The sequence below is a fragment of the Diabrotica virgifera genome, chromosome 1, assembly GCF_917563875.1.
Source record: "Diabrotica virgifera virgifera chromosome 1, PGI_DIABVI_V3a".
NCBI lineage: Eukaryota > Metazoa > Arthropoda > Insecta > Coleoptera > Chrysomelidae > Diabrotica > Diabrotica virgifera.
Genome location: NC_065443.1, coordinates 78,594,826 through 78,608,297, shown reverse-complemented (window position 1 = coordinate 78,608,297; position 13,472 = coordinate 78,594,826). Strand labels below are relative to the sequence as shown.

Genomic DNA, 13,472 nt, shown 5'->3' with positions numbered 1-13,472 from the left:
CAGACTGAAGCGTTATAAACCAACTGACTTACCAAATAGATTTTAGATAAATTAGAACTATTTTAAGTTTTACTTTATTTTACTAGTAGTACTATCTATACATTTGTTGATAATTTAGAAAGGAAAGTTTTCATTGGAATTCTTACCTACATGTCATAGCCTAAGAAAGTCATAACTTTAACTGGTTGTTCCTAACGGAACAGCTTGTTAAATAAATTGGAGTAATAAAAAAAAAGTATTTTAGGTAAAATATGTAATTGCCATTACAACCTAAATGTGGCTAATCCCAAACACAATATTTAAAAATTACTTAAGATCTTCCTTTGTAAATGGTATACAAATTATTTAAAAATGGTTTCTAAAAAAAAGAAAATTTGAACTCAATGTAAGTACATCACAAAGTACATCACAAACAAACGTTTTCGGACTAATCAGTCCATCATCAGGTTATACCTAGAACGTGACCCGTCAAAATGGCCCGGTCAAAACAGCCCCGTCAAAAAAGCCCCGTCAAAATAGCCCGTCATTTGTTTCGAGCTTCTGTCACTTGTCGTATAATATTAAGATATCTACGTCATACGTCTTTGGTTTTTATCATTTGTATATTCCAATAACGTATGACGTAGATATTAATATTTGATGACACATGACAGAAGCTCGAAACAAATGACAATGGGTGAGAAGCCCTATAAATTTACTCTGATTCATTCATATCCGCAATGCAGACGTAGAGAGTATGGTGCAAATGAAAGGAATAAATTCGTTATTTTGTAAATCCGCGACGTTAAGGAAATATCCTGAAACTGGTCGATTTTTATTTTCAAATTACGATATTTTGTTATATATGTCATACTAGTGACGTCATCCATCTGGGTGTGATGACGTAATCGATGATTTTTTAAATGAGAATAGGGGTTGTGTTCTAGCTCATTTGAAAGGTTATTTAATTATCTATTCAGTAATATAAACATCTACATAATTATTTATACAAGGTGTCCAAAAAGTTTTTTATAATTTAAATTATTTGACAAAAAAAAAGAAGAATGTATGTAATTTATTTAATTCAAAATACATTTTACCGCTGTCAGAAATCAGACAAAAATGTTTATATCACAAATAAACATTGATTTTCGCTTAAATTAAATGTTCAAACTTCCAAGAGGCAGATGGCTGGCGGGAGCTGGCTTGAACATTGAATTTAATCGAAAAGCAGAACACATAATCGAAACAGAAGACAGGACTCGAGTTCTCTGAAAAGACCATTTTTATTTAATGTGGTTAAGATAAACATCTGAATAGAGGATAATTACCATTTCCGAAAAAATGTAATTTTAAGGCATTATTTCATGATGAATTCTGAAAGGAGCTTTTTTGTCGGAACTATTTTGTCGGGACTATTTTGTCGGGGCTATTTTGTGGGCGAGCTATTATTACGCGGCTATTTTGTGTGCGGGATATTATGTCGGGGCTATTTTTTCGGAGCTTTTTTGACGGGGCTATTTTGACGGGGTACTGACCTAGAAATAAGTAAACCACTGTATAATAAAGGAAAAGTTGAAATTTTACTGTTGAAAAGGTTAAGACAATTAAGACATGTGATTACTTAAAAGAAAATTAAAATAAGAAAACTATTTCTAATTGAATGAATTTATTAAATAAATAAAAGAAAAGAAAAGCAGTTTAAATTTATAAAATTTTGCCACCAAGGTAATGACGTCACTTGTTTTTTTTTTCTTTTCTAAACAAGTGACGTCATTACATTGGTGGGAAAATTTTCGCTTTCAATATTCATAGGTTTATCATAAATAATTATATGCTATTATAAATTTAAACTGCTTTTCTTTCCTAATTAAATTCATTCAATTAGAAATAGTTTTTTCTTATTTTAAAATACAAATAAATTTTTACACATATAAAATCCCCTAACTATAAGGTCTTGTCAATAATTAATCAATGTCAAATTTCATTCAGTCTGTTTTCTACTGTCTTCGACTCAACCATGAAGTTTGAAGCTAAGATGAAGAACCATGTCGGTTTTAAAATAATTTATTCTATTAACATCGACTTATTGTCGTTTTCAATGTAGTTTAGATGGCCAAAATGTTACATTTGAAAGGTCTTTCCACCTAACTCAGTAGCTAGTTTTAACTGCTTTGGATCTGGAGTAAGTAACCACATGTCTTAATTGTCTTAACTTTTTCAACAGTCAAATTTCAGCTTTTTCTTTATTATACAGTGGTTTACTTATTTCTAGGTATAACTTGATGATGGACTGATTAGTCCGAAAACGTTTGTTTGTGATGTACTTTGTGATGTACCTACATTCAGTCCAATTTGGATCTTCTTTTAGAAACAATTTTTAAATAAATTATATACCATTTACAAAGGAAGATTTTCACTTCTTAAGTAATTTTTATTATGGTATACAGCCAATGAGAGGGATTTTTTCCTTTTTATAATATAACAATATGTACTTAAAAATTTATATTAAACTAAGATATCACCTTAAATAGATTTAATACCTATTTTTAACTATTTAATGATATGTAAACAATAATCACATCTGTACAATAATTGTAAATTATGTTTCAAATAATTATAAAAATGATTCTTAGTATCTATTTTGATCGCTTTATGACAATCGTCTAGTATAAATTTATTCATTTTATTTAATGTTTGCGGTAAAATTTGTTGTTTATTACAGTACTTGATTAAGTAAATAGTTTACAAAATCGTAAAAAATATGTTAATAATAAGGCACGCGTTTACAATGCTCATATTGATGTGTTAAGTAAAAAACTATCCTCAGTTTGCTATGCAATACGATCTGTTTCGAAAGAAATCAATTTAGCCTCTTCCAAAATAAAACATTTTTCTTTGTTCAAGTGCATCTTCGATATGGTCTTCCTTTTTGGGATTCTGCTACAGCTGCCCAATCCGATGTTATTTTTAAATCACTAAAAAGAGCAATAAGATAATTATCTGATTGGCCTTAGAAGAACAACTTTGCAGAATCTACTTCAAAGACCACGGAATTTTAACACCTCGTTCTTTATATATTTTAGAAACTGTTCGCTTAATTCATAAACATCTACATGTCTTTCCAGCAAGACCTCATCATGACTATTCCACCAGAAATTCTATCTTTGACGTATATTTACCTATCCAGTTCGCTGAGTTAGTAAAGAAAAAATATTATATTCTGCAAAAAAAAACTACCTATACAACCATCTCTCCTGCAACTTAAATCTGCAACATCTTCCCTCAAGTTCTGTAAAAAGACAAAAGTCTATCAATTTTAAAGACCATATTATTCAGTAGAAGAATTTCTTAATCAATAACTAAGAAATTACAGTACCCTTACGTACAAGTAGTATTTTTATCTTTATATTTGGATTACGTAACAGCTTAACTTATTAAACTTATTAGTTCCTAAGGTTGATTATTTGTAATTTATTTAAATTTTGCAACAGATTGTTTTTGTTTTACTCCATTATTTTTTTCTATTTATATTGACGATTTATGTAATTTTAGTAAATTGTATCTCCGACGCCCCTGAGGGGCATAAGGAGTTTCGAGAAAGAAGAAGAAGAAGAAGAAGTAAATTGTATTTGTTACTGTTTTGTTTTTCTGACTGTTTGTAAGCTTTGTCTATACAATTGTACAATTTTCAACGACAATAAAATAGATTTCTATTCTATTCTATGGTCGTGAACAAATTTCCCGGAATAGTCATAACACGTTATTGAGATTAGATTCTTATTTATTATTTATATTTGCCTATTATTTATATATCACCAGTATCAATACAGTCACATTCATAATTCAGTGTTACTCATGTTGCACTGTGTTCACCGATTTTTACATAGACTTCATGCCAGAAAGCGATATAAAAAATTCAATCCATTCAAACAAAACATAATATAAAACATTCCAGCGAAAACCGCATATTTCTATCTTGAGCCGTTTAGAAGTTATAGGCAGTTAAAATGGGGGAAAATATAAGTGGACACCCGGTATAAGATCGGTTTAAAAACGAAATAGTAATTAAGAATAGGACACTGAACATTTTTCTTTTCTACAGTTCCACAAAATTTATTATAATTTATTATCACTACAGCCGTTTCAGCAGAGCCTCACTTTTGATAAGGTCTATGGGTTGGGTATTATATTTGGTAGATTGGTGTTTGTGTCCTTGAAACCTCTATACTCTGGGTATAGAGATTTTTGAAGAGAGAACTGAATAAAGATGGGTAAAATAAATGATAAGAGATTTAAGACGACAAGAAGAGGGGCTTAGCTCAGGAAAAAAAATTAAAAGGGCAGAGAGACGCTAAATCTCAAGTGAGTATTCGGGCTAGCTTCAATACACCGAATATTGGCTTTGGAGATATGAGAAGAAAATTTGGTAATGAAATGATAGTAACTAGGAAGAAAATGAGACTGTTAATACAAAAATGGAAGGAAAATAGATAAGAATGCTAGAGATAAAATAATATCGAGTTACAACAAAGAAAGAAGAAGAAAAAGGGCGCCAACTCGAACGAACAACTCGGCTCTCGGAACCAAGAAGTTGGAAAGGTTCGAGATTTTTTTGAAGTAACGAACGACAGGAACTCAATTACACTGGTTACAACCACCTGAAATACAAAAATACTAAATACTGATCTTGTCTTGCTATGTTATATACTGGTAATACAGACTGAAATAAAACACCAACCTTAATACATACAAATATATTAATAATAAATATTAAATGTTAACACTTTACATATAACGCAACGTAATAACAGTGATAGTGGATGGGGAAAAGATACAATAGGACCGCAAAGGCCACTCAACAAGCAATTATCCACTATCACTGGCCAAGCAAAAGTATTAAAATCAAAATCCAAATCAAAAGTCCGTTGGAATAGCAAGAAGGTCTATATAAATGAGTTGGTCAGTGACTCTTTATATATTTTACACAAAAAAAACCTACGAGACGTATTCCCTATTTAAAATCGGCGACAAAATTTTACAACCCGATTCCCTATTAAATTTTAAGATACAATTATTTATGATTATTAAACAAGACCTGATTTTATTTATTTTAACTAACTCCTACTTATACTGAATCAAAAAGAAAAAAAAACAAGGACCCAAAACCCTATCTATCACGCAAATATATGTACTCTTCCTAATCGTATGCATACGAAAAGTTTACAATGTAGCAAATATATCTTACCCAAAAGTAAATACAGAAAAAGTAAATAAACTTAGCTTTTACACAACAGCTGGTTAAAAGTAGGGTTGCAAGTCCATAGAGATGAATTCTTTTGGCACGCTAACGCTGGTTGGCTGCTGTGGTGAGTAAGTCCTACTGCAAGGTCCTGGGTGAAGATGCTGGTTGTAGTAAAATCAGGTATGGTGTATTATCCAACAAAAACAGCCCACTCTAGGGATAAACCATCACAGAGTGGCTAGCAATCTAACTAGTACATAATTAACGTGATAGAGTCACGTTGTGTGACTAAATAACTAAGTGACAGGATTGAAACAAGGCAGGCACGCCAGAATATCCACTTCTGTTATGTGAAGAAGTCCAAAGAGATGTTTAACTTTGGTTATCTAGTTTTGTAGATGGGATTAGCTGACGCTTGATTTCCTTCTAATTATTTGATTTCCATCGAAAATTTGTTTCAATCCCGTCACTTAAAAGTGAGAATCACCTCACTAGCGGCGCGCCATCCGCCCTTCGAGTCGTTTCCTGACCAACTGCTCTTCAATGTTATCGGAAATCGATTCGTATCGATCCGATAGAAACAGCGCGGTGCTTTCCTCTTGCTTCGCTGCGAAAATAGGCACCTAGGCGATTAAATAGGCGTCTCCAAAGAATTTTCTAGAGGGGTATTTCAATGAAATTTAATTGAGTGAATCGAAAATCGTAATTAATTTGAAATGGTCCGTAGCATAACTGCTACATCCTGTTCTAGGTGTCTATTATGAACTCTTTAGGACGTGATTTATGTTTTGGGTGGTGGGTCGTCTTCAAAGAGTCGTCAGAGGAGAAAGAGCTTGGATGCTAAAACTTCTTATGACTCACCCTGTATAATAATGATATCTCTAGTATATGTTACGCCACTGAATGTTTATTCATGTTTTCTTGGTATTTATAAGCGATTGGCATGTTTAAGCCATCTTTCTGGTCCAATTCCCAACAAACACAAAACAATAGTTTAATTGAAAAACTCAGAAACAACAGACGTTGTTATATAAAATTTAATTTGTTATATAAAATAGATACATAATAATAGTGAAAGACTGTTTCAGTAGTCAAGATTTTGTAGCGCAGAAAATCAAGAGGTATTAATATTGAGATAATTATAGTATAATAAAGTTATTCAATCCTATTAGGTACAGTTATTTTCGATTTAATAAAATAAACAAGTATAAGACTAGGATGAAATAAAAATTAATAGAAAAGAAGATTAATACCAAAACACCAACATTTCCTATTTATTTACGGCAGAAACGAATAAAGAAAATTATGTTATTTCAGGAGTGATCCTTTTATTGCATGAGAAATTTGACAACGACTTAGAAAAATACAAGCAAGTCGAATACATATACTAATCAGTCACATCATCCTGAAATGTGTCAGGATCTCTTCATCATTCTGAGGATCCGTTGAGATAACTTTCTTCTTCTTCTTCTATTGCCGACTCCACTAATGAAGGTTGTCTATAACCCATTACTGAGGATCGTGATTTCTTCCAATATTCCTAACAATGTTTCTCCATTGGTCTCTATCTTTAGCTGCTCTAAGAGCTTCGCGGAATGCGTTTCCAGCTGAATTCTTTATTTGGTCGGACTATCTAGTTGGTGATCGTCCTCTTGATCTTCTCCCCGGAACGTTTCCAGAAACAATTAATCTCTCCAAACATCTCGTCACCTCTGCGAACCACGTGACCAAAGAATTGCAGTATTCGTTGCAGACATATTGTGGACAGCTTTTTTTAATCTTGAGTTGGTTTATGATGGAAACGTTTGTCCTATGAGCTGTCCAAGGTATGTGCAGCACCACATCTCAAAGGCATCACTTTTTTGGCGCTCGCATGTGCGAAGAATCCAAGTCTCTGCTCTATATAGAAATATTGAGAATACAAGGACATTTACCAGTCTCATCTTGATATTTTGAGAGATAGATCTGTCTTTCCAAACTTTAGTTAGGCGACTCATCGCATTTTTTGCCATACCAATACGTCTCCGAACTTCTGCTTCACAGTTACCATCTTTAGTTATACTAGACCCGAGATAGACAAAGGTGTTTACGTTTACTATCTGGTATTCTTGTAACATGTTAGTCAGTTGAGTAGTGTCGAATCTGTCGACCACCATTATTTTAGTTTTAGCTTTATTGATTTTTAGGCCAACTTTATTGCTAATCTTCGCAGAAGATCCAACATTTCTTGCTCATCTGCTGCTATAAGTGTAGTGTCATCAGAAAATCTTAAATTGGAGATTTTCCTACCAGCTACTGTTACTCCACCGGCCCATCCTTCTAAAACCATCCTCATTACATGTTCACCATAAATGTTAAATAAGTCAGGTGACAACACGCATCCTTGTCTAACACCTCTCTCGTTCTTGAATTGGTTTGAGAACTTATGATCTAGTCGTACTGTCGCTATATTGGACTGGTACAGATTTTTAATAAGTGTCACCAGGTGCATTGACGCGCCCATTTCTATTAAAATTGACCACATATTTATCCACCTTACACAATCAAATGCCTTTTGGTAGTCAACGAAGCATATAGTCATAGGTACTTGAAATTCTCTCTAGACTTTTCAATGAGTTGTCTCAGGTTCAGGATTTGTTCCCTTGTACCTTTACCCTTTACAAACCCCGCTTGTTCCTGAGGTATTTGGTAATGTGAATAGGTTTTTAATCTGTTTTTGATGATGTGTAACAAGATTTTACTAGCATGTGTTATTAGTGACAGTGTGCGGTAGTTTTTACATCTGGTAGTAGTTCCTTTTTTGTGTAGCGGGATATAAATTGAGGTACACCAATCAGATGGCCATTTTCCTGAATTCCAAAGAGCCACAGATAGAATGGATTATGTGTAATCCTTTGTCACCTAGTAACTGTAGTATTTCACATGGTATTGAATCAATGCCTAGGAATTTATTTCTCTTTAGTGATTTAATTACATCTTTGACTTCAGCGAGTAAGACAGTAGGTTCTCTAGGGTAGTCAGAGGGCCACTGATTTTCTGCTGATATCTTGTTATTTTTATATTCGCCACAGTAGTTTCGCCATGTTTCCAATATTTCGTCAGTATCGGTCTTTAGATTACCTTCCTTATCTATTACAGACCACGTTTGAGGTTTAAATTATCTGGTAAGGAGTTTGATCTTCTGGAATAAATCCCTCGGTTCATTTCGACAGCCATGTTCCTCTATCTCTCTGCATATTTGAGAGATGTAATCAGCTTTGTTTTTTCGGCACTGTTTTCTGATTTCTTTCGATAACGCTCTGTATTCATCGTTTATTCCGTATCTAGTTTTATGTTCTTTTCTGCGTTGAATCACAGTCCACGTATTATCGGATATCCATGGCTTAGGATCAGTGGAAACTGCTGTCTCACAGTCTTTTGCAGCCTCGATTACCTTAACTTTGAAATAGATCCAAGTGCTCTCAGGGTCACTATCTACTTGGTCTAAAGAAAGAGCTTCTTCTAGGTTTTGTTGGAAGTCACTGATTTTTTATGGATTTAGAGACATGACTTTTCTCTGGGGTCTTCTTTTGGGGACTTTACAACGAAGTCGAACGTTCAATACCAGGAGTTGATGATCGCTTCCACAGTCTGCGCCAGGATATGTTTTACAGTTGATGGCCGACGACTTCCATCTTGATCTTATTAGAATGTAGTCTATTTGATTTCTTGTTCGCCCATCTGGGCTGCGCCATGTATATAATCTCCGTGGGTGATGTTGATATAACGTGTTTGTAATTGTAAGATGTTGTTCTACACAGAACTCCACTAGACGGTCACCATTCTCATTTCTCTGTCCCAGTCCATTTTTGCCCAGCACTCCTTCAATATTTTCATTAGATGACCCCACTTTGGCGTTCAACGCCAATGATAACCAATTGCAAATTCGTCTCTATCTTCTGCTTTTCTTAAAAACGTCTGTATGTTTAACCTGGTCCAGTTCCAAATATACTGTCTTTCGCCTTTTAATGGTGGTCAAAAGTTCTCTGTCTCTTCCCATTCTCTGCAACACCATTTCGTTCGTTGCCAAAGATAAGATGAGCAACATTAATAACTGGGTAAAAACAGAAGAGTAGAATGGAACAACCACATAAGCCGAATGACAACAAATAAAGTAGTTAGGACGGCGAGAGACGGTTCCCTAATAGGAAGACGATCAGTGGGAAGACCAAGAAAACGATGGAATGACAGCTTACTGGAGGCACAGTGAAAAACAGACAGAGGCATGTCTACATAAAAAGAAGAAGAGGAAGCCAATGATAATTTTATGCAGCTTTACTTCTGTTGTTTGTTTTATCTCCTCCCAAAACCTTCTCCACGATTCTCTTTTTGCCTTTCTTAGTTCCTTATTATATTCAGTAAGATTTTTACGATAGTCGCTCCAGTCACCTGACCTTTCTGAAAAGTTAAATGTTCGTCTGACTTCTGACTTCAGTTTCTATTTAAAAAGGGGAAAATGTTTGTGGGTATTTATGTGGGTATGTATGTGTATGGAAAAGCTATTGGGACCGTGCAAGTTCGGAAAAGCGACACCTGGTTTCATAGCTCAGCAACATTTGTAGCACTTTTAATTATATTGTCCAATTATATTATTCCTGGTTACTCGATATTTGTCAAAGCCATAGCCCAAAAAGTAGGACTGAGGTTATGTTATTAAAAGGTAAATAAATGTGTAAATAAACATAATTATTAAAATGCAGTACTACAAGCAAAATACAAATAATTAAATTCACTTTAATAATAATTGCATATCATATCAATATTGTGGAGCAACATATAATTTTTACAATTTATAACACAGCATTTGAGAAATCCAGTGATATGGATCCCATTCTCTTCAATGACAGTAGGTCTGAAATAAACGTCACTTTGACAATATGAATTATTTAAGAAATATGCTAAGAAAATTGCAAGATTTCTCCGCTACTCGCGCACGATCGTTTCTCGTATCCCCTCCAAGTACTTGCACACAGCGAATAACGATCTGAATTTTTTTATATATTTCAAGAGGGAATAAGGGCGATTCAGAGCCGGTGTAGTTTGGGACTTTTGACCACCCATAAGACAGCACTGGGTAGGTACAACAGGGCATATTTTTTTGGGTGAATGTATCTTAGGTTCAAAGACAGATAGGAAAACTGTAAATACACCAAATCGGTAGCTCTTGAGTTTAGCTTTCGGACATACACACGGCTCAGTTTAGTCGAAAAATTGAAAAATTGAACTTGGAAAATTTTGGTTTTTCGACAATTACTCAAACTTTCCACATACGAATTGCGCCAATAACTGAGCGTTTGTAGGAGGACTTCAGACGCATCTAACGATGTATACCTATAGACAAGGCGAAAATGGCGGGTTCTTTAAAGAAAATACTCCCATGAGATTTTTTTGCATAATCACATTCGTGAGACATTCCAGAATAAGATTCAAGAAGTCGCCCACGGGAAAAGTGGCCCAAATTTGTTTTAACAATTTTTTATAATCATATTGCAAGAATCAATATTTTTGGCCCGAACAATTTTTTTAGGTTTTTTGGACTATTCTGGATAAAATGGTCTCGTATAATGTTTCTCTAAAGTTGATAGTTTTCGAGGTAAAAGCATTTTATAATTTAAAAAAAAAAACGAAAAATGGCGATTTTAAGGCTTAATAACTCGGTTAAAAGTTATTACTATGAAAGTCAGAAAGTGACTAAATCAAAGTTTAAAGCTCCCCCTACAAGATCCTGAAGAAATTTTTGTCTTTATTTGATTACTAAGCTGTTATTTTTAAGTAAAAATAATGAGCGCCATGCACGTATTAGGCGGCCGTCCATGATGAGTGCGAAAGAGATTCAGGCAGTCCAATGGCGAATCTCACTCGCACTCACATTTACAGCCGCGTCAATACGATCTTACCGCTCATTATTAATAAATAAAAATAACAGCTTAGTAATAAATTAATGACACAAATTTTTTCAGGATCATGAAGGGGGGCCTTAAATTTGATTTAGTTACTTTATGACTTTCATAATAATAGTCTTTAACCGAGTTATTAAGTCTTAAAAATGGCCATTTTTCGCGTTTTTCAAATTTTAAATTGCTTATAACTCGAACACGATCAACTTTAGAGAAAAATTACAAGAAACCTTTTCTGTCTAGAATGGTCCGAAAAATCTAAAAAATATGTCCGGGCCAAAAATATTGATTTTTGCAATTTGATTAAAAAAATTGTTAAAAAAAAATTGGACCGCTTTTCTCGTGGGCGACTTCTTGAACCTTATTCTGGGGTGTCTCACGAATGTGATTATGCAAAAAAATCTCATGGGAATATTTCTTCCAACGAACCCGTCGTTTTCGCCTTGTCTACTGTATAGATAGTGTGACCAACTCCAATACAGTCGAATTCGGGACAAGGCTGAAAAAAATATGTGAAAACAGGGACTTTTCAATGAAAATCGGACCATTTTTTTTAGTGTAGAATTTAGTTGTCAGAAAATGATATTTTCAACATCAAAATAAGAAAAACAAAGTACAAAACGAAAAAAGTCTACAGTTTGAGTTTTTGTAGAACTATAATGCCCCGATATACAATGCGTGCGTTTTGGATGTGGTATACGCTGCTTTTATACACTAAGAATTTGAAACGTGTGAGGGTTAGAAAGCACGATTACATTCCAATGGTGGCTCAAGCAACCCCATGGTAACTTTCACATTACACCGAACGTTGCAACCGCTGTGTAATGAGAAAGGTACCATAGGATTGCTCGAGCCACTATTGGAATGATTCGCACGTTCGCATTGGAACGTCCTAACCCCCGCACGTTTCAAATTCTTAGTGTGTGAAAGGAGCGTTAGTATTACACTCTAGAAATTGTCGAATTTTTTTCTTCCCACCACTTATTCAAAATTTCAAAATAGAATTCTACCAAAACGTTGAAAAGACGGATGGCCCGGAAGCCTTGTCCGGGACACCGGGACACGACTTCATAATACGGGAATGTCCCGGATTTTTCGGACTAGTTGTTAATAAAAATGACTAAATCATATATCTTTAGATATCTTTGACCTTGGGTGCATCAGACGCTACTTGTAAATGCCTGTAAAACTCATGTTTAGTGATCAAAATCGGTTAAACCGTTTAGAAGTTATCGAGCACCAAAATAAAATCAATTTAACATTATCACCGAAATGGTCTATAAGGTTATAGTGGCTATGGCGCTAAACTTGATTGGTCAATCCGAGTTCCTTTTTCAGCCATCCCAATATTTGTTTCAATCTATTCCGAATAAAAAAAATCTAGTGTACACAAATAATATATTGAAAAAATAAATATTGGGATGGGTGGGATATGAACTTGGATTGCCCTATCACAAGTGTAGTGTCGTAACCACTAGCCCTTTTGGGCGATAATGCGACAAAGGGCATTTATAACCCTTAACGTGTAATCGAGAAACATTACATTCAAGTTCATTCAAACAGTATCAAAGTTACTCTTTTGTGCCGCGTTTATTTCAAATGTTATGGAAAAATGTTTTAAAATAAAACTAGAATTTTACTTTCCATCAAAATGAAAATACGTTTTCGCGACACCGTATATTCATATCAGCTCTTTTGTAGATGGAATATTGTATGCGCCACTAATTTTTACGACGTTTAGCGGTTTCTTATTCTTGTTGTACCTATTAAACGATCGATTATATTGTATTTGGATAGCACAATAATAATGTTTACTATGTAATATGTATGCGAAAAGCGAAAAGTGTATTACCTTATCTACTAATGGTCGGAAATAATTTTTAATCGCCACGAATGGATTCATACATTTACGTCAGGCCTTGTACGTAATTCAATACCAATCTCAGGTATTACATTATAATATCATTGAAGAAAAACATTGACATTGTTACTTTAACGTATCTAGTTGTCAATGTTGTACACAACGTAAAATGATTATGATTAACGAGCCATGTACTTCTCATTACCAAAACAAACTATTGAATTTGTTTGTTGTCTAGAAGTAGAATGATTCAGACACGTATTTGTTTTGTAATAGCAGGTAAATCAAAAGCAATATGTACCTATTATTATTAATAATTAAATTGGTATGTTGGTATTGTATAACTAAAAATAAAGATTAGTGAACTTTGAAACAGGAATTACAGAAAGTAACATAATTTAATATTTAAATTTTTGATTGTTTAGAGCAAATAATCTTAAGTTAACTAGCA

At 33.9% G+C, this 13,472-nt stretch overlaps 1 protein-coding gene across 7 annotated transcripts in view; it reads left to right on the top strand.

The window, feature by feature from the left end:
• LOC114349389 (uncharacterized) overlaps window positions 1-13,472 on the top strand; it is a 107,529-nt gene that overhangs the window by 67,112 nt on the left and 26,945 nt on the right. The gene's annotated exons all lie outside the window — the stretch shown is intronic.